This window comes from Maniola hyperantus, chromosome 3, assembly GCF_902806685.2.
Source record: "Maniola hyperantus chromosome 3, iAphHyp1.2, whole genome shotgun sequence".
Lineage (NCBI taxonomy): Eukaryota > Metazoa > Arthropoda > Insecta > Lepidoptera > Nymphalidae > Maniola > Maniola hyperantus.
In genome coordinates, this window is record NC_048538.1 from 17,584,716 (window position 1) to 17,609,161 (window position 24,446).

Genomic DNA, 24,446 nt, shown 5'->3' on the forward strand with positions numbered 1-24,446 from the left:
ATGCGGCAATCATGAAAGCTATAGGTACACAATCCCAGCTACGATACACATGTACAGTGAGGCAGGAGCAACTCGGGCTGCGGCAATCCTGAAAAGCTATAGGTACACAATCCCAGCTACGATACACATGTACAGTGAGGCAGGAGCAACTCGGGCTGCGGCAATCATGAAAGCTATAGGTACACAATCCCAGCTACGATACACATGTACAGTGAGGCGAGCAACTCGGGCTGCGGCAATCATGAAGCTATAGTACACAATCCCACTACGATACACATGTACCGTGAGCAGGAGCAACTCGGCTGCGGCAATCATGAAAGCTATATGGTACACAATCCCAGCTACGATACACAGTACATGTGAGGCAGGAGCAACTCGGGCTGCGGCAATCATGAAAGCTATAGGTACACAATCCCAGCTACGATACACATGTACAGTGAGGCAGGAGCAACTCGGGCTGCGGCAATCATGAAAGCTAATAGGTACACAATCCCAGCTACGATACACATGTACAGTGAGGCAGGAGCAACTCGGGCTGCGGCAATCATGAAAGCTATAGGTACACAATCCCAGCTACGATACACATGTACAGTGAGGCAGGAGCAACTCGGCTGCGGCAATCATGAAAGCTATAGGTACACAATCCCAGCTACGATACCATGTACAGTGAGGCAGGAGCAACTCGGGCTGGCGGCAATCATGAAAGCTATAGGTACACAATCCCAGCTACGATACACATGACAGTGAGGCAGGAGCAACTCGGGCTGCGGCAATCATGAAAGCTATAGGTACACAATCCCAGCTACGATACACATGTACAGTGAGGCAGGAGCAACTCGGGCTGCGGCAATCATGAAAGCTATAGGTACACAATCCATCTACGATACATGTACAGTGAGGCAGAGCAACTCGGCTGCGGCAATCATGAAAGCTATAGGTACACAATCCCAGCTACGATACACATGTACAGTGAGGCAGGAGCAACTCGGGCTGCGGCAATCATGAAAGCTATAGGTCCAATCCCAGCTACGATACATGTACAGTGATCAGGAGCAACGTCGGGCTGCGGCAATCATGAACTATAGGTACACAATCCCAGCTACGATACACATGTACAGTGAGGCAGGAGCAACTCGGGCTGCGGCAATCATGAAAGCTATGGTAGTTCACACATACCAATCCCAGCTACGATACACATGTCAGTGAGGCAGGAGCAACTCGGGCTGCGGCAATCATGAAAGCTATAGGTACCAATCCCCAGCTACGATACACATGTACAGTGAGGCAGGAGCAACTCGGGCTGCGGCAATCATGAAAGCTATAGGTACCACAATCCAGCTACGATACACATTACAGTGAGGCAGGAGCAACTCGGGCTGCGGCAATCATGAAAGCTATAGGTACACAATCCCAGCTACGATACACATGTACAGTGAGGCAGGAGCAACTCGGGCTGCGGCAATCATGAAAGCTATAGGTACACAATCCCAGCTACGATACACATGTACAGTGAGGCAGGAGCAACTCGGGCTGCGGCAATCATGAACTATAGGTACACAATCCCAGCTACGATCGACAGATGACATGAGGCAGCAACTCGGGCTGCGGCAATCATGAAAGCTATAGGTACACAATCCCAGCTACGATACACATGTACAGTGAGCAGGAGCAACTCGGGCTGCGGCAATCATGAAAGCTATAGGTACACAATCCCAGCTACGATACACATGTACAGTGAGGCAGGAGCAACTCGGGCTGCGGCAATCATGAAAGCTATAGGTACACAATCCCAGCTACGATACACATGTACAGTGAGGCAGAGCAACTCGGGCTGCGGCAATCATGAAAGCTATAGTACACAATCGCTACGATACACATGTACAGTGAGGCAGGAGCAACTCGGGCTGCGGCAATCATGAAAGCTATAGGTACACAATCCCAGCTACGATACACATGTACATGAGGCAGGAGCAACTCGGGCTGCGGCAATCATGAAAGCTATAGGTACACAATCCCAGCTACGATACACATGTACAGTGAGGCAGGAGCACTCGGGCTGCGGCAATCATGAAAGCTATAGGTACACAATCCCAGCTACGATACACATGTACAGTGAGGCAGGAGCAACTCGGGCTGCGGCAATCATGAAAGCTATAGGTACACAATCCCAGCTACGATACACATGTACAGTGAGGCAGGAGCAACTCGGGCTGCGGCAATCATGAAAGCTATAGGTACACAATCCCAGCTACGATACACATGTACAGTGAGGCAGGAGCAACTCGGGGCTGCGGCAATCATGAAAGCTATAGGTACACAATCCCAGCTACGATACACATGTACAGTGAGGCAGGAGCAACTCGGGCTGCGGCATCATGAAAGCTATAGGTACACAATCCCAGCTACGATACACATGTACAGTGAGGCAGGAGCAACTCGGGCTGCGGCAATCATGAAAGCTATAGGTACACAATCCCAGCTACGATACACATGTACAGTGAGGCAGGAGCAACTCGGGCTGCGGCAATCATGAAAGCTATAGGTACACAATCCCAGCTACGATACACAGTTACAGTGAGGCAGGAGCAACTCGGGCTGCGGCAATCATGAAAGCTATAGGTACACAATCCCAGCTACGATACACATGTACAGTGAGGCAGGAGCAACTCGGGCTGCGGGGAATCATGAAAGCTATAGGTACACAATCCCAGCTACGATACACATGTACAGTGAGGCAGGAGCAACTCGGGCTGCGGCAATCATGAAAGCTATAGGTACACCAATCCCAGCTACGATACACATGTACAGTGAGGCAGGAGCAACTCGGGCTGCGGCAATCATGAAAGCTATAGGTACACAATCCCAGCTACGATACACATGTACAGTGAGGCAGGAGCAACTCGGGCTGCGGCAATCATGAAAGCTATAGGTACACAATCCCAGCTACGATACACATGTACAGTGAGGCAGGAGCAACTCGGGCTGCGGCAATCATGAAAGCTATAGGTACACAATCCCAGCTACGATACACATGTACAGTGAGGCAGGAGCAACTCGGGCTGCGGCAATCATGAAAGCTATAGGTACACAATCCCAGCTACGATACACATGTACAGTGAGGCAGGAGCAACTCGGGCTGCGGCAATCATGAAAGCTATAGGTACACAATCCCAGCTACGATACACATGTACAGTGAGGCAGGAGCAACTCGGGCTGCGGCAATCATGAAAGCTATAGGTACACAATCCCAGCTACGATACACATGTACAGTGAGGCAGGAGCAACTCGGGCTGCGGCAATCATGAAAGCTATAGGTACACAATCCCAGCTACGATACACTGTACAGTGAGGCAGGAGCAACTCGGGCTGCGGCAATCATGAAAGCTATAGGTACACAATCCCAGCTACGATACACCGGACAGTGAGGCAGGAGCAACTCGGGCTGCGGCAATCATGAAAGCTATAGGTACACAATCCCAGCTACGATACACATGTACAGTGAGGCAGGAGCAACTCGGGCTGCGGCAATCATGAAAGCTATAGGTACACAAACCCAGCTACGATACACATGTACAGTGAGGCAGGAGCAACTCGGGCTGCGGCAATCATGAAAGCTATAGGTACACAATCCCAGCTACGATACACATGTACAGTGAGGCAGGAGCAACTCGGGCTGCGGCAATCATGAAAGCTATAGGTACACAATCACAGCTACGATACACATGTACAGTGAGGCAGGAGCAACTCGGGCTGCGGCAATCATGAAAGCTATAGGTACACAATCCCAGCTACGATACACATGTACAGTGAGGCAGGAGCAACTCGGGCTGCGGCAATCATGAAAGCTATAGGTACACAATCCCAGCTACGATACACATGTACAGTGAGGCAGGAGCAACTCGGGCTGCGGCAATCATGAAAGCTATAGGTACACAATCCCAGCTACGATACACATGTACAGTGAGGCAGGAGCAACTCGGGCTGCGGCAATCATGAAAGCTATAGGTACACAATCCCAGCTACGATACACATGTACAGTGAGGCAGGAGCAACTCGGGCTGCGGCAATCATGAAAGCTATAGGTACACAATCCCAGCTACGATACACATGTACAGTGAGGCAGGAGCAACTCGGGCTGCGGCAATCATGAAAGCTATAGGTACACAATCCCAGCTACGATACACATGTACAGTGAGGCAGGAGCAACTCGGGCTGCGGCAATCATGAAAGCTATAGGTACACAATCCCAGCTACGATACACATGTACAGTGAGGCAGGAGCAACTCGGGCTGCGGCAATCATGAAAGCTATAGGTACACAATCCCAGCTACGATACACATGTACAGTGAGGCAGGAGCAACTCGGGCTGCGGCAATCATGAAAGCTATAGGTACACAATCCCAGCTACGATACACATGTACAGTGAGGCAGGAGCAACTCGGGCTGCGGCAATCATGAAAGCTATAGGTACACAATCCCAGCTACGATACACATGTACAGTGAGGCAGGAGCAACTCGGGCTGCGGCAATCATGAAAGCTATAGGTACACAATCCCAGCTACGATACACATGTACAGTGAGGCAGGAGCAACTCGGGCTGCGGCAATCATGAAAGCTATAGGTACACAATCCCAGCTACGATACACATGTACAGTGAGGGCAGGAGCAACTCGGGCTGCGGCAATCATGAAAGCTATAGGTACACAATCCCAGCTACGATACACATGTACAGTGAGGCAGGAGCAACTCGGGCTGCGGCAATCATGAAAGCTATAGGTACACAATCCCAGCTACGATACACATGTACAGTGAGGCAGGAGCAACTCGGGCTGCGGCAATCATGAAAGCTATAGGTACACAATCCCAGCTACGATACACATGTACAGTGAGGCAGGAGCAACTCGGGCTGCGGCAATCATGAAAGCTATAGGTACACAATCCCAGCTACGATACACATGTACAGTGAGGCAGGAGCAACTCGGGCTGCGGCAATCATGAAAGCTATAGGTACACAATCCCAGCTACGATACACATGTACAGTGAGGCAGGAGCAACTCGGGCTGCGGCAATCATGAAAGCTATAGGTACACAATCCAGCTACGATACACATGTACAGTGAGGCAGGAGCAACTCGGGCTGCGGCAATCATGAAAGCTATAGGTACACAATCCCAGCTACGATACACATGTACAGTGAGGCAGGAGCAACTCGGGCTGCGGCAATCATGAAAGCTATAGGTACACAATCCCAGCTACGATACACATGTACAGTGAGGCAGGAGCAACTCGGGCTGCGGCAATCATGAAAGCTATAGGTACACAATCCCAGCTACGATACACATGTACAGTGAGGCAGGAGCAACTCGGGCTGCGGCAATCATGAAAGCTATAGGTACACAAGTCCAGCTACGATACACATGTACAGTGAGGCAGGAGCAACTCGGGCTGCGGCAATCATGAAAGCTATAGGTACACAATCCCAGCTACGATACACATGTACAGTGAGGCAGGAGCAACTCGGGCTGCGGCAATCATGAAAGCTATAGGTACACAATCCCAGCTACGATACACATGTACAGTGAGGCAGGAGCAACTCGGGCTGCGGCAATCATGAAAGCTATAGGTACACAATCCCAGCTACGATACACATGTACAGTGAGGCAGGAGCAACTCGGGCTGCGGCAATCATGAAAGCTATAGGTACACAATCCCAGCTACGATACACATGTACAGTGAGGCAGGAGCAACTCGGGCTGCGGCAATCATGAAAGCTATAGGTACACAATCCCAGCTACGATACACATGTACAGTGAGGCAGGAGCAACTCGGGCTGCGGCAATCATGAAAGCTATAGGTACACAATCCCAGCTACGATACACATGTACAGTGAGGCAGGAGCAACTCGGGCTGCGGCAATCATGAAAGCTATAGGTACACAATCCCAGCTACGATACACATGTACAGTGAGGCAGGAGCAACTCGGGCTGCGGCAATCATGAAAGCTATAGGTACACAATCCCAGCTACGATACACATGTACAGTGAGGCAGGAGCAACTCGGGCTGCGGCAATCATGAAAGCTATAGGTACACAATCCCAGCTACGATACACATGTACAGTGAGGCAGGAGCAACTCGGGCTGCGGCAATCATGAAAGCTATAGGTACACAATCCCAGCTACGATACACATGTACAGTGAGGCAGGAGCAACTCGGGCTGCGGCAATCATGAAGCTATAGGTACACAATCCCAGCTACGATACACATGTACAGTGAGGCAGGAGCAACTCGGGCTGCGGCAATCATGAAAGCTATAGGTACACAATCCCAGCTACGATACACATGTACAGTGAGGCAGGAGCAACTCGGGCTGCGGCAATCATGAAAGCTATAGGTACACAATCCCAGCTACGATACACATGTACAGTGAGGCAGGAGCAACTCGGGCTGCGGCAATCATGAAAGCTATAGGTACACAATCCCAGCTACGATACACATGTACAGTGAGGCAGGAGCAACTCGGGCTGCGGCAATCATGAAAGCTATAGGTACACAATCCCAGCTACGATACACATGTACAGTGAGGCAGGAGCAACTCGGGCTGCGGCAATCATGAAAGCTATAGGTACACAATCCCAGCTACGATACACATGTACAGTGAGGCAGGAGCAACTCGGGCTGCGGCAATCATGAAAGCTATAGGTACACAATCCCAGCTACGATACACATGTACAGTGAGGCAGGAGCAACTCGGGCTGCGGCAATCATGAAAGCTATAGGTACACAATCCCAGCTACGATACACATGTACAGTGAGGCAGGAGCAACTCGGGCTGCGGCAATCATGAAAGCTATAGGTACACAATCCCAGCTACGATACACATGTACAGTGAGGCAGGAGCAACTCGGGCTGCGGCAATCATGAAAGCTATAGGTACACAATCCCAGCTACGATACACATGTACAGTGAGGCAGGAGCAACTCGGGCTGCGGCAATCATGAAAGCTATAGGTACACAATCCCAGCTACGATACACATGTACAGTGAGGCAGGAGCAACTCGGGCTGCGGCAATCATGAAAGCTATAGGTACACAATCCCAGCTACGATACACATGTACAGTGAGGCAGGAGCAACTCGGGCTGCGGCAATCATGAAAGCTATAGGTACACAATCCCAGCTACGATACACATGTACAGTGAGGCAGGAGCAACTCGGGCTGCGGCAATCATGAAAGCTATAGGTACACAATCCCAGCTACGATACACATGTACAGTGAGGCAGGAGCAACTCGGGCTGCGGCAATCATGAAAGCTATAGGTACACAATCCCAGCTACGATACACATGTACAGTGAGGCAGGAGCAACTCGGGCTGCGGCAATCATGAAAGCTATAGGTACACAATCCCAGCTACGATACACATGTACAGTGAGGCAGGAGCAACTCGGGCTGCGGCAATCATGAAAGCTATAGGTACACAATCCCAGCTACGATACACATGTACAGTGAGGCAGGAGCAACTCGGGCTGCGGCAATCATGAAAGCTATAGGTACACAATCCCAGCTACGATACACATGTACAGTGAGGCAGGAGCAACTCGGGCTGCGGCAATCATGAAAGCTATAGGTACACAATCCCAGCTACGATACACATGTACAGTGAGGCAGGAGCAACTCGGGCTGCGGCAATCATGAAAGCTATAGGTACACAATCCCAGCTACGATACACATGTACAGTGAGGCAGGAGCAACTCGGGCTGCGGCAATCATGAAAGCTATAGGTACACAATCCCAGCTACGATACACATGTACAGTGAGGCAGGAGCAACTCGGGCTGCGGCAATCATGAAAGCTATAGGTACACAATCCCAGCTACGATACACATGTACAGTGAGGCAGGAGCAACTCGGGCTGCGGCAATCATGAAAGCTATAGGTACACAATCCCAGCTACGATACACATGTACAGTGAGGCAGGAGCAACTCGGGCTGCGGCAATCATGAAAGCTATAGGTACACAATCCCAGCTACGATACACATGTACAGTGAGGCAGGAGCAACTCGGGCTGCGGCAATCATGAAAGCTATAGGTACACAATCCCAGCTACGATACACATGTACAGTGAGGCAGGAGCAACTCGGGCTGCGGCAATCATGAAAGCTATAGGTACACAATCCCAGCTACGATACACATGTACAGTGAGGCAGGAGCAACTCGGGCTGCGGCAATCATGAAAGCTATAGGTACACAATCCCAGCTACGATACACATGTACAGTGAGGCAGGAGCAACTCGGGCTGCGGCAATCATGAAAGCTGTAGGTACACAAGCCCAGCTACGATACACATGTACAGTGAGGCAGGAGCAACTCGGGCTGCGGCAATCATGAAAGCTATAGGTACACAATCCCAGCTACGATACACATGTACAGTGAGGCAGGAGCAACTCGGGCTGCGGCAATCATGAAAGCTATAGGTACACAATCCCAGCTACGATACACATGTACAGTGAGGCAGGAGCAACTCGGGCTGCGGCAATCATGAAAGCTATAGGTACACAATCCCAGCTACGATACACATGTACAGTGAGGCAGGAGCAACTCGGGCTGCGGCAATCATGAAAGCTATAGGTACACAATCCCAGCTACGATACACATGTACAGTGAGGCAGGAGCAACTCGGGCTGCGGCAATCATGAAAGCTATAGGTACACAATCCCAGCTACGATACACATGTACAGTGAGGCAGGAGCAACTCGGGCTGCGGCAATCATGAAAGCTATAGGTACACAATCCCAGCTACGATACACATGTACAGTGAGGCAGGAGCAACTCGGGCTGCGGCAATCATGAAAGCTATAGGTACACAATCCCAGCTACGATACACATGTACAGTGAGGCAGGAGCAACTCGGGCTGCGGCAATCATGAAAGCTATAGGTACACAATCCCAGCTACGATACACATGTACAGTGAGGCAGGAGCAACTCGGGCTGCGGCAATCATGAAAGCTATAGGTACACAATCCCAGCTACGATACACATGTACAGTGAGGCAGGAGCAACTCGGGCTGCGGCAATCATGAAAGCTATAGGTACACAATCCCAGCTACGATACACATGTACAGTGAGGCAGGAGCAACTCGGGCTGCGGCAATCATGAAAGCTATAGGTACACAATCCCAGCTACGATACACATGTACAGTGAGGCAGGAGCAACTCGGGCTGCGGCAATCATGAAAGCTATAGGTACACAATCCCAGCTACGATACACATGTACAGTGAGGCAGGAGCAACTCGGGCTGCGGCAATCATGAAAGCTATAGGTACACAATCCCAGCTACGATACACATGTACAGTGAGGCAGGAGCAACTCGGGCTGCGGCAATCATGAAAGCTATAGGTACACAATCCCAGCTACGATACACATGTACAGTGAGGCAGGAGCAACTCGGGCTGCGGCAATCATGAAAGCTATAGGTACACAATCCCAGCTACGATACACATGTACAGTGAGGCAGGAGCAACTCGGGCTGCGGCAATCATGAAAGCTCCTCGTCAGAGGCACCTTCTTATACAAGTAAGTACTTATCCTGTCTTTGTCCAAGTGTGCTAAGTTCCGTCGCGATCGGTTTAGTTGAAGCGTAAACTAGTAACATATGAATGTATTATGGAGCAGGTACATGTATAAACCCGCGGCGCGGCTCCAAGCGCGGTGCGGCGGTGCGGCGGTGCGGCGGTGCGGCGGTGCGGCTGATACAGCCTTGTTTTGTAGGAACTACACATACATGTAGAAACCAAAGGGGTATGAGTTTAATAAAAACTGCCATACCCCTTCCAGGTTAGCCCGCTATCATCTTAAGACTGCATCATCACTTTCCACCAGGTGAAATTGCAGTCAAGGGCTAACTTGTATCTGAATAAAAAAAAATAAAAAAAACATAGGTAGGTAACCATGACTATTATTTTCCACGTCACAAGTAGGTACCTAGGTAATCACGACAGCGAACTTCCTACAGCGAGACAGTAGAATACTATTGAATTACTCTGCAGCGAGGCCCGACGCCCCTGAGCCCGACGCCCGCGTGCCCGACGCCCCTGAGCCCGACGCCCGCCGCCGCCGCCGGCCGCACCGGGCAGGGGGCTCTCGGGCAACACAATTAGAAAGTTGATAATCGACAGCTCGGGGTAATGCCTTACGGAAAGGAATCGATGTATCCGTGTATTAGGTAGGTACCTACTGCCCTGAGCGGTGAGCCCACGCCCACGCCCACGCTACGTGGGGTCTCCTTCATCCACTCACTCGTGTCATCCGTCAACGTGTTTGAGACGACGACAACGATACAACTTCTTATTGCACAACATTGCTGAACTTGTCAGACCAATCCACAGTCCACAGTCGCTCATGGATTACATGAAAGTGATTGAATAATAAGTAGGTGAAAGTACCTGCCATATTATTAGTAGGTACAGTATCACCACGAGTGTCGTCACCTTTAGCGCACTGCGCAGTGATGCCAGCACGAAGTGTCTTACAATAGTGTTAGCGCACTTATAATTATTAATTATCTCTGACAGAAGTCACGTGATGTGTTGCATCACCATCTTGAATCGATTGGTATAAAAGCGAGAGTTTGATGATTCCTAAGGCAGTCTGTGTTCAACCTCAGACTCATTCGACTATTAAATGCTTTTGTGTTTAGGTCGCATTTCTGATTGAGTGGTTTCTATAGCAATTGTGCCCTAATCAAGTTAATATTGCAGTAAGGTCATAGTGAAAGGCAAAACTCTCGATAAGCCGCTGTGTGTCGTGGTTAATATTAATTAATTAACTTCACTTCTGGTATGTTTATAATAGCTACTTGTATAGAGGTTTCAACGAAAGCTGTACTTAATCAAAATCCAAGTTAGTGGGGGCTTGATATATGACTTATCATGTATATACTCATATAATATGAGTAGTGTAGGTAGGTATTTTGTAGACGCAGCTTCCGTTTACAATGTTGTGACTTTGATCTTGCTTCTGTGGTCGCTCCCAGCTACACAACATATTGTTTCGGAATTCGGATATTTCCTACAACAGGCAAGTTTCTCCTTCCTGTCTGTCTTCAGTTAAATAGGTACCTGTGATACCACCCTAACCAGTGAGGTGATGGTATTCTTGCTGCAACGTTGCATCTTAGCCAAGAGTACTACAGTTTTAACCAATCAGAGGGGATTGTGATTGTCACGCTGCAGTTCAACCGCGCGGGTCGGCCTAGCGCCACACGAGTAGCGCCTCCGACAGACGTTGTCTCACATCGCCAAAGCGCATATCTAATTGCCTGCTCACTGCTGTGCCGAGAAGGAATGATCTTGATCACGGATCAGAGAAAATTCACTCATCTGTGATCTCGATGATGTACCATTGACAGTTTGATTAGGAAGTGCGTCACGAGCGCAGCAGTGCGGTAGTGACGATGCGATGCGCGTTTCGAGAGGCCTTTGTAGTGGAATCATCGGCGGCTATTCCTTGTTATTTCATAATGCCACTTCCTTTGTGCGGCTCCGGCGGCTCCGGCGGCTCCGGCGGCTCCGGCGGCTCCGGCGGCCACGTGCACGACACGCGCAGCGCCACTGCTTCCCGACGGGCTTGTGAAGAATCGCTCCGTAAGTAGTGACAGCCTTGTATGTGTTCCTCGTTAGCTCACGGCGCGCGGCGGGCTGACTTCTGTTGCAGTGTCTAACCACTCATGTGTATGTGTTCCTCGTTAGCTCACGGCGCGCGGCGGGCTGACTTCTGTTGCAGTGTCTAACCACTCATGTGTATGTGTTCCTCGTTAGCTCACGGCGCGCGGCGGGCTGACTTCTGTTGCAGTGTCTAACCACTCATGTGTATGTGTTCCTCGTTAGCTCACGGCGCGGGCTGACTTCTGTTGCAGTGTCTAACCACTCATGTGTATGTGTTCCTCGTTAGCTCACGGCGCGGGGCGGGCTGACTTCTGTTGCAGTGTCTAACCACTCATGTGTATGTGTTCCTCGTTAGCTCACGGCGCGGGCTGACTTCTGTTGCAGTGTCTAACCACTCATGTGTATGTGTTCCTCGTTAGCTCACGGCGCGGGCTGACTTCTGTTGCAGTGTCTAACCACTCATGTGTATGTGTTCCTCGTTAGCTCACGGCGCGCGGCGGGCTGACTTCTGTTGCAGTGTCTAACCACTCATGTGTATGTGTTCCTCGTTAGCTCACGGCGCGGGCTGACTTCTGTTGCAGTGTCTAACCACTCATGTGTATGTGTTCCTCGCTAGCTCACGGCGCGGGCCGGGCTGACTTCTGTTGCAGTGTCTAACCACTCATGTGTATGTGTTCCTCGTTAGCTCACGGCGCGGGCTGACTTCTGTTGCAGTGTCTAACCACTCATGTGTATGTGTTCCTCGTTAGCTCACGGCGCGGGCTGACTTCTGTTGCAGTGTCTAACCACTCATGTGTATGTGTTCCTCGTTAGCTCACGGCGCGCGGCGGGCTGACTTCTGTTGCAGTGTCTAACCACTCATGTGTATGTGTTCCTCGTTAGCTCACGGCGCGGGCTGACTTCTGTTGCAGTGTCTAACCACTCATGTGTATGTGTTCCTCGTTAGCTCACGGCGCGGGGCGGGCTGACTTCTGTTGCAGTGTCTAACCACTCATGTGTATGTGTTCCTCGTTAGCTCACGGCGCGGGCTGACTTCTGTTGCAGTGTCTAACCACTCATGTGTATGTGTTCCTCGTTAGCTCACGGCGCGGGCTGACTTCTGTTGCAGTGTCTAACCACTCATGTGTATGTGTTCCTCGTTAGCTCACGGCGCGCGGCGGGCTGACTTCTGTTGCAGTGTCTAACCACTCATGTGTATGTGTTCCTCGTTAGCTCACGGCGCGGGCTGACTTCTGTTGCAGTGTCTAACCACTCATGTGTATGTGTTCCTCGTTAGCTCACGGCGCGGGCTGACTTCTGTTGCAGTGTCTAACCACTCATGTGTATGTGTTCCTCGTTAGCTCACGGCGCGGGCTGACTTCTGTTGCAGTGTCTAACCACTCATGTGTATGTGTTCCTCGTTAGCTCACGGCGCGGGCTGACTTCTGTTGCAGTGTCTAACCACTCATGTGTATGTGTTCCTCGTTAGCTCACGGCGCGGGCTGACTTCTGTTGCAGTGTCTAACCACTCATGTGTATGTGTTCCTCGTTAGCTCACGGCGCGGGCTGACTTCTGTTGCAGTGTCTAACCACTCATGTGTATGTGTTCCTCGTTAGCTCACGGCGCGGGCTGACTTCTGTTGCAGTGTCTAACCACTCATGTGTATGAAATGAATCATCGACAGAGATCGCCTAGTAGGTATTCGACAAAACGACATCTGCGGTAGGTAGTAATGGAGGTCGATTCGTTAATCGCTTTATACATTAGCGGGAACTGACTTACAGTTACAAACACCGCGTAGTAATACTTTGGTCTGCAACAATAATATTATGATAATAATGATTTCGAGGTTCATTCCCAAAATATGTCCATTGTCGATAACGAGCAGTTTGGGTTAGCGGATGATGCAAGTTGAACGTACGCCGCTGCTCACTTCGACTAGTCGCTGCTCACTTCGACTATTCGCTGCTCACTACGACTAGTCGCTGCTCACTACGACTAGTCGCTTCTCACTTCAACTAATCGCTGCTCACTACGATTAGTCGCTGCTCACTTCGACTAGTCGCTGCTCACTACGACTAGTCGCTGCTCACTACGACTAGTCGCTGCTCGGTTACGCAAACTTTCAATTACGATATCTACTGTTTGTTTTATTGTAATTTGCAGCTGAGCACGGCTTGAGGCGGCGACCTTTGAGAACTACAAAAAATAAAAACCTTTTTTTTGAAAGTCGGTTATAGGCTTCTGAAAACCAGTTCATAAAAATCAGTAACTTTGATACAAATAATGGAAATGATGTTCAGATCATTTCACATACAAACGAACAATCGAAATGTGAAATGTCTAGATAATGTCCGGTAACAAAGTAAAGCTGGAAGTAAGAGAAAAATGTTATCCGATTATTGTAATAGTTTCTACTTCTAGAAAAGGTTTGACGGGTGCTGCTTTGTTTCTAATATAAAATAAGATGTTTACTTAGAAGTAACTAAGTATAAACAACTTAACCTCCAATCCGGGTTTATTAGTCTTGGGATGACCCTAATATGAATCAAACGCAGTTCCGATGTCCACAGTCTTATATTCAGGTACACTTGTAACATCCACTTAGTTTATATCTAGCTTAATTAATCACCTAGTACTTATATCTCGCTTAATTACTTTTATATCGTCCATCTTTTTTCTCTCGCTGCGTCCGTCCGACGCCGCTACCACTGTCACACCTCCACTCACGGGTGACAGATGGCAGGTTTTCTGTGTTGCCTACAGTCGTCCATCCTGCTCCAGATATGTCCTCATATCTGACCACTCGGCCTTCCAACCGAGGGTAATGCCCTCATACCCATAACTCAATAGGAGCAACATAGAATACCTTAACAGTCCTATATTATAATTAATATGATTAGTATAATAATTCCTCTAACAGATCAAAGCTAACATTGTTAGATTTAACAAGTGCACAAAACAAGTGCCAATGAGACCTACAAAATACTGGTATCAATAATCATTATGTACATTGCAATCAACATCTTTAAGTCTAATTCTTATAAATACACAACAAATCACACTGAGATAAGTAAATAGTAAATACTATAAGTCATTCTGATTTAAGCTTGATATTAAGAAAATTGTATGATCTAGTTATTGTTAGTGATATACGTATACAACCAATTCACAATAGTATAATCAAATATTGAAATCAACACAATTTATGTTAATACTTAATACAAGGAAATTATAGTGAAATCAATAATTTTATTTTTAAATATTATTATGAACTACATATTCTTCAAGTTTGTATTTGTATTTAGTAATACGTGAATAAATATTTGCATGGCAAATGTGGCAATACTAATTATGAGAATTATAAAACATCTTTGGTAATTTGCATTTAAAGCGAATAAAATATAATCAACCTTAAACAAAACAACAACGAGGAAAGAAAAGAAGGATAGTGAATTATCACCAACTTGAATTCTGAGTGCTAAGTACTCTATGATTTTAAACAATGTCACTATCAGTTTTCAATTAAAGTAAGTTTGTTTGCCCTTTCCTTCTTACCACTGTAATGACATGAATTCTAATCCTACATAATGCTCTAATGCAACACAAATTACAATATTTTCACTAGTATATACATTTTAAGAGATATGGTAAGAGTTGTTGGATCCCATTGACCATTACTAACACTTTATACAAAATTAATCACAAAGTTTTACAATATACTAATGAACCTAACTACTTCTGTAGACTTCATAATTTCTTTAAACTTAAAAATAAATTAAAAGAATATCTTATAATCCAATGTTCTCATACAATTGATGAATATTTGATATGAGTTGACCTTGATTATAATGTCTTTGTAGTGTTTCATGCATTACCAATTTGATTATCGTGAATTGACATTTAATTATTCTCAAGTGGTACCTACTGATTGACACCGTTGAAAAAAAATAATAAAAAAAATATATATATATATTACAATATAAGTATGTAACGTAAAACAAATAATAAGAAAACAATATGCCAATCTTTAATTGCATATATGTAGTATTATACTAAGCAATATCGGTAAGTATATGAATAATGATTGTAAAATAATTTTGCAGACCAGAAAGGCAGAGATGTCGGCACAGATATTATGTGACCATATTTTGTACTCTACTTGAATAACAATAAAAGATAATTACCTATCAAATTGAGTTATTGAATATTGAACCTATGTCTACGAAGTCAAGATAAATAATATGGTTAAATGTAGTTGTTATTATTAATAAGTACTAAGATCGAAACAAACCACAATGTATTCTAAGGAGACCCCAATAATCATATTATTCCAGAAATTTAAAGAAACATGAATCCACTAATTGATAATGATACACACAGTACAGATCACTATGAGATCTACAATGTGTAAAATGTAATCCTATATTTTCAAATAACTGAGACGACTGCCTCTGACTGTATCTCGATTGTAGCACAACAAATACTATTATTAATATAACAAAATAAGTCACAATGATGTTAGCCAAGGTATTATTGTATTATTATAAACTCGTTACCTGTGATGCCCCATATCATCCTTGCACTAGGGGCAGATGCATGCATAACTGTGTCTACCATAAGCCCCGTAAGTGCGATAGAGAGCGCAACAGACGGCGTTTTGTTGCCCCATTTTATTGTCTCGCAAGCAACGAGTCCTTCATGGCACTATAGACTTAATTGATGTAACATACAATAAAATCTGATTTCTGGAAACTTCCATTCTTGTACATTCTTGAGCGCGTAAGGACGAACGATGCCAGAGACCCTCGTCCTCTTATGATAATATGGTTAACTTGAACACGGTGATTGAGGACAAACAGCACCAAACGCTGCACCAACCCAGCGTCATGCTGAGCCGTGAATTGCCGCATCGGTCACCGTTGCTTGTCTCGTGTCAGTGTGTAACAAATGAATGACAAAGATGTAGGAAATTATTTCGTGATACATTGGTGTACTTATACGCTTTAATAACATATCAGCGATCCATACATTAATACCTAGCGAGTGAAGTAAGCAAGCCTTCGTGCGCGAACTGCTTATATAGTCTATTGGAATAGATGTTACTTGAAATAGTATTTAAGAATTTGCTCTTTACTGTGCTGTTTCCACCAAACATCAACGTAATACAATGAGTGACTGCGAAAATGTACATTAACATGAACCGATATTTAGCATTTACAATCAGCATGTCATTTTAGATCTACTTTAAAGGGTCTATACAACTTCTAGCTACTACGTACCGAATTCAGCAAGACATAATTAATATATCATTACGGAATACGTCAATTATAAGAACTTTAATTTGAATTTAAGTAACCCTTGAACATTAGTGAGTATCTGCTAGAACAGGTAAAGTGATTTCCAACCATGATATCTACTTCTGTACCTCTATTCTGTAGATAAATCTATTATTATTAATAAAAAGGATACACCCTTTCCACTTGCCGACCCCGAATTAGTCTGCTTGTTTTCCATCAAATTAACTAGACTCCCTCTTGTCACCATCGCGACCCGATCAGTTGCTGAAGTTCATACTGAAGATCACCGTCCACTCGCATCGGGATTATCGAATCAGGTTTTACCAGACTATTATTGTTCGTCATTTTTCAGACGCTTCGTCAGCCGTTTTCCAATTCGTTTGTTGGTTCTTACTAGGACCAGCTTTTGTCACCGGAATACGATCCATTGTTTACGTCAGTATTGCCACCTTCCATTTGTCATTCTTGATTCCTTATTCTTAGGTCTATATTATAGTCAATGCTGCCCTCCTTTGGCACGATTGCTACAAAATCAAAAATTTCCACTTGCTGTATGTCACAATTGGGACATGAATTAAATTTTCCAATAACAATATGTCTCATTTGGAACATATAAATAGACAACCTTTGACACAATTGGGACAAGTTATATTACATAAACTATTCTCAGTAATTACCGCTTATCACACCAGGAATAAGTCCATACATAAGTCGGTATTCTTTTCTCCCATTTGCCACTTGGTTCATCATAAAATATTCTCAGGAATCACCGCTTATCACACGAGGAATAAGTCCATACATAAGTCGGTATTCGTTTCCCCTATTTGCTTGTTGGCTTATCATAAACTATTCTCAAGAATCACCGCTTATCTCACCAGGAATAAGTCCATACATAAGTCGGTATTCTTTTCTCTCATTTGCCGGTTGGTTCATCATAAAATATTCTCAGGAATCACCGCTTATCACACCAGGAATAAATCCATACATAAGTCGGTATTCTTTTCAACTATTCTCAGGAATCACCGCTTATCGCACCAGGAATAAGTCCATACATAAGTCGGTATTCGTTTCCCTTATTTGCTTGTTAGGTTATCATAAAATACTCTCAAGAATCGCCGCTTATCACACCAGGAATAAGTCCATACATAAGTCGGTATTCTTCTCTCTTATTTGCTCGTTAGGTTATCATAAAATACTCTCAAGAATCACCGCTTATCACACCAGGAATAAATCCATACATAAGTCGGTATTCTTTTCAACTATTCTCAGGAATCACCGCTTATCGCACCAGGAATAAGTCCATACATAAGTCGGTATTCGTTTCCCTTATTTGCTTGTTAGGTTATCATAAAATACTCTCAAGAATCACCGCTTATCACACCAGGAATAAGTCCATACATAAGTCGGTATTCTTCTCTCTTATTTGCTCGTTAGGTTATCATAAAATACTCTCAAGAATCACCGCTTATCACACTAGGAATAAGTCCATACATAAGTCGGTATTCTTTTCAGATATTCTCAGGAATCACCGCTTATCGCACCAGGAGTAAGTCCATACATAAGTCGGTATTCGTTTCTAATATTCTCAGGGATCACCGCTTATCGCACCAGGACTAAGTCCATACATAAGTCGGTATCCTTTTCTCTTATTCACTGGTTGTCAGTTCGTTTAGAGTCTAAAAATAATAATCACATTCATAACAATGACACGTTATATCATAACAATATTAAACACCATTTTTTTTTATTAGCTTCCCCAAGACAGCCACCAGAAGCGATTATTTGTGTACAGTCAATAGAATGAATATTATAGTGTCAACGTTTATGGCAAACCCGCTAAGTGTTTGCTCCCTTAATATCTCATTTGATTAATCTTCTTCTTAATTTGCTTTATGGCTTTCAGTAATTTGATTAATGATTTGAAAGACTAGTTATCGAGACTATTGAACTCAACACTCAAATCGATATTCTCAACTATTTGTGGAGTATCTACAGTAGTAAACATCTTTAGTTCACCGTGGGCTCTACCGCGGTTGTTTGACAGCTACAATGTCACGATCGCAATCATCTCTGATTGGTTAATGCTCGCTCACTATTGGCCACAATGCATTGTTGCAACAAGAATCGCACAAATTCAGCCAATCAGAACAATAATGATTGATGCAGGTTTTAGACAATCGCCCTACGTGTAATGTCTGCAGGTGATAATAATTGTGCAACTCGTTTGAAATTTTAATATAATTTAAGGGCACACACACAAGAGACAAATCCGTCTTTTGTTTATAATAATTATATTAATAATTTATTTATTTAGTAAAAATATGCATCTCATAAGCTCCTTTTTCCAAAGTCAAATAGCTAGTCAAAATTTGGGCAGTAAAGGTAGGGAATCCGTTTCTCCACTATTTATCCGATGGGGCTTGCAAGGTTAAGATTTACACTTCTCTGTATACTGACAATTTCATTTCTTATTTCAGATCTAAACCTAAGTCAGAGATCGAATTATTCGTGCATTATTTATACCCGAGAAACAACGATATGATAAAATTATGTGTTAGTAGGCTATATAAAGAAATACAACAATCCAGACCCTGTTATACATAACATTGCCACAGTCATTGCCGCTTCATTTAATAACACCTTCGTAACTCTCTTTTGTTATTAGAGACACATGTTTTAAAGTTTCCTTTACTCGTACATAAAAATTGAACTTCGTAACTTAGTATTTCTTTCTAATTTCTATTATTACAGCAGATAGTATCATCTATTAAGTTGGTAAGCCAATCCAATAATAACAACAGTAAATATGATGTACTTGGTAGTTAACCTGTTGTTCAGTGTGTGTTTTTCCGAGGTAGTAAGTACCTAAAGGCTTTGATTTATGAAAGCAGATTGTACAACAAGGGCACCAAACAAGCCACTTGAGCCGAGTTATAAACACTGATTTTCACTTCGATTGCGAGGAAATGTAACAATATAATATTACTATAAGTACATATCTATAGATTGACCGAAAAGAGTAGGGATTAAATGAGGGTGCTGTAATGAGTTTGTAGGTAGGTATAGGTCGCAACCTCAATACAAGTGCAAAAGTTCACTGGCACCATAGAAATTACATAAATTCTTTCTCATCCATATGTCATTCAGAGAGACTGTTGTTTACCTCTAAATACCTTGTGTATAACAGCATGAAACGCACTTTAGTCCTCTTATAGCCTGCGTAAAATAGAACCTTACGAGCATGAGAAGTGGAAACGTGTTTTTATTTTATTATTATTTTTATTTTCCAAATTCTAAAAATCACGAATGCATGTCATCTATTAGTATAAGAGGATGTCAGCTACTAGTGACTTTATATGAATGTGATAGCTCACATAATTTTACCTTTTTTAATTATAAAACTCTAAGAACATTTGAAAGAACCACTGTTATGCTGATAAATAAATATTTTAATTCAAGTCCATTTATTTATTTTCATCTGATCTGATCAGTTAAATTCACTTTAGGTTAATATAATAATGATTCAATTCATTTTCCTTTCATAACCTCACCTCTCCTTAAATGGTGGTTGCAGCAAATGTAATTTATAATTTCCACAAGGGTGAGCAAACGGAACAAAAGTACATACTAGCACTTAATATAAATTTTATTGGTATAAGAATCAAATAAAATTCCAACATCCACATGGCTACTTTCGTGAGCATGAGTGTTGTATGTCTTTCTGTTTCTGGTATGTACATAGTTAGATTAATTCAAACCTGATATTTCATACCCTATACTTACTAGGTATTCAAAGTAATCTAATAACTCTAATTTGGTCGAATAAGTAAACCTACAGATTCAAAATAGGTTCAATGTTACCTACTTTATCTAGTGGACCAATTAATTATTTATTAGCTGATCCACCCCAGGTCTAATTTTCCAAAATCTTTTCTTTATGTCCAGTAGTAGCTTAGTAGAGAACTCAAATCATATTTGATTATGCAGGGCCTGCGGGTTGATCTATGTCTGTCAGTACATAATACAGACTATTCAGTCGGTAGATAGGTATTCAATGGATGCATCTGGCAATCGACTCTATTAGTCTCCCTATCACTGTCTATCATTCTCACAACCATACCATGCCTACCATAGACCCAAATCCAAAAATCTTACATTAAATGGTAGGTAATGAAAACACATGCACCTGACACATATTTCAGGCATTCTATCCTTAAATTGTACTAAAATATTACTATGTGTATAGTTAAGTATGTAATTATTTAATTAAAGAAGAATAACTACTCATATTGAGACTATTCAATTCAAAGTTTTAAGACTTTATTTTAGTTACTAGGTAAACTAGATTTGCCTCAATTAACCATAGTAGTATTCAGATGTTTCTTACCTTCTTATTACTGTATTACATAACAATACCTTGAGGTTACAGCCTCCATCATAATGAGGCAGGCCGGGATGGCTTTTTTTTCTTTTGTATCATTACAACAGGCCTCACACCAAGAGTTACTGTGTTCTTATCCGATCCATGCAGGTACATGACTGCTTCCAATCACAACTTGAAGGTTATTTGCACTTCTCCACCACAGATGCAGGCCAAAACCACTTGTTCATCTCACATTCGTCGACCTCATCGTCAAGTCGGGGTCACAGGGTCGTGGACATCATCAGAAAAGTTGTCAAAACATGAAAAAAATGGTAACAGTTGAATAATCTCGGAAATATTTCATTTAAGTGACACCAGTATCAAGTACATACCTACTTGATTATATCAGACCCCTGTATATAACCCAAATTTTGCACTAAAACCATTGATTGACCCATTGATGTAGATATGACCGTTGTTATTGTAAGATTATTATTTCTATTTTTAACTAAAGCACATGTACATATTTCTTTTTTTAAAATGATTGTTGAATGATTTAAATTAAGACTTGAATAAAATTATATTGTTAACATTACTTCCTAGATAGATAAAGTTAAGTAGATATTCATTCTAAATTTTCACATTTTATTATGCTATGATAATGTACTATAGGTAATAATTTGCACACTCAGTTATTGGTTGAATGTGTTAGATCAAAACAGATTTAAGACCAAATTGTACCACATTCTAGCAAATAAACTCTATTTTTTATATTTCTACACTAGCTCATGTATCAAGTACTTACCTACATAATAATCTAATTGTTTTCTTGATTCTACTTTAATATAGGTAGGTGCCTATTTGGTTTAAAGTATTTCATATCACTTATTACCTTATTTCGATTTTAAAATACAAGGTGTTAGTACTACGGTGCGTTGCATCCAGTCTTGAAATTAATACTAATACTACTTATAACTTCATAGATCAAATCTTGGGCTAGGTATGTCCCTACATACTAATCCATTAAAGCGGTCAGAACAAAACTATAATCCCTTACTTTGAACTCTCAAATAAGTCATAATGCTGATATCTACTTACTATTAATAATTATAGCCTTCACTTACTCTGTTCTAAAAGTATCAATTGGTAATATTGTAACTTATCAAATACCTACTTAGGTATTTTGATGCAGTAATCTAACATTAGGCACTCTTAATATTCACCCATGCTTTAATGAACATCCACTGTAAGAAGGTAAGTACACAGATTCACCGTTTCAATACAACCTATGGATGCATTGGACCCATCGACCTACGTACTTCTGCTTGTTCCAGACAGTGCAAGGTGCTTTCCTCAAACCAATCTCTTGAGTAGTTGCGTTGGAGACAAGCCCTCCAACTCGATACAGGTCTACTCAAGTACTCCCAAAGTAATAGTGTAGCACCATTGCAGTTTGTATATATTTCATATTCACTTTGTTATTCGTTCAGGTAGGTTTCTTCATATAATTTCCGATATAAGTACCTAATAAATATGTTGCTATGCGTCTTGTACAGGCACTTTTAACATCTTCCAGGATAGACCCGCATTTTTGGGCATGAATCACATCCAATCTTCTGATATAAACAACTTAACCTCCAATCCGGGTTTATTAGTCTTGGGATGACCCTAATATGAATCAAACGCAGTTCCGATGTCCACAGTCTTATATTCAGGTACACTTGTAACATCCACTTAGTTTATATCTAGCTTAATTAATCACCTAGTACTTATATCTCGCTTAATTACTTTTATATCGTCCATCTTTTTTCTCTCGCTGCGTCCGTCCGACGCCGCTACCACTGTCACACCTCCACTCACGGGTGACAGATGGCAGGTTTTCTGTGTTGCCTACATAAGTATTTCTACGAAGACAATAAGAACCAACAAGTATTCCAGTAGGTAAATCCGTCAAAGTACCTAATTGTATGGTCAGGCGATTAGTAAGATTCCACAGATTGTAAACTGGCATCACTTCAAAGATAGTTCAAAGGTATTAAGTACCTAACCTAGGTAACTTAGGTACGTAATACGTAAGCTGAGTGAGTGTCGTGAGACTCACCTCACACCGCCGTCCGCCGCCCGCTGCCCAGTGACCCGCCATGTTCTCCGACACCCACTTACTTAGAGGCGTGACATTCCGCAGAGGCAGAGGCAGAGGAAGAAAATGTAAATGAAGGAGTAGGTACATATGTAGGAAGTTGTACCGCATCGCTGCAGTGAGCTCCAACTTCGGATCTCTGAACAACAACGGTCAACGCTGATGAAAGACGGTTCTCGATTCGGCACGTTTTTTCCGTAAAATGGGTTTAGCGGTTGAGGAATGAAAAATTTACAATTAGTAAACAACACTTTCGCAATTATTAAGGTGCCTACATTACGTGGCAGAAAAAAATAATGTACTTATACCTACTCCGTTACAAGGGAATTGGTAGAGCATTGTCTCTGTCGTTGAGGCCGACAAAACGTCATAAAGCCTGTATGAGTGACAGAGACGAGCTCTACAAAGCCGAAACGTCATTCTAAAGGCCGATGTACTTACATTATTTTCTGCCGCGTAGGTACTGTACTATATGTCCACTGAGCTGATAGCGTACGGTAGGTTGTGGTCACGTGACCCACTACAACCTACCCGACTATGTTGTGCATACATACTGACGTGCGACTGTTCATGACGGCCTCTTGTGTGATGTGGCTGTGCACACTGCACACTGCACATGCACACGTCGGTGTCGGCGTCCGGCGATTGCGACATCGATAGCAGATGATGACGAGTGGCGACTGGCGACTGGCGAGGAACAGTTAGTAACGTTTAGCTATCTATCATTTCCAAACGCTGATTCGGTAGGTTATACCAATCCGGTTCTTGCAGGTTAGGTTTCCGGCGGCGGCGAGCGATGCAAACTAAATTGACGGATTAAAGCCGTTAGTCCCGTTCGGTCTACTTAGGTACCTACTTATTTGATAACAAAAACTGTGAAGCTTAAAGTTCGTCGGTGGGAACCGATGCACGATGGTGAAGAACCGTGATGAATGCAAACTGATAGGTTCTTACAACCCGATGAGATTTGCAGTTGTAGTACTGGAGGCGCTGCGACACGTC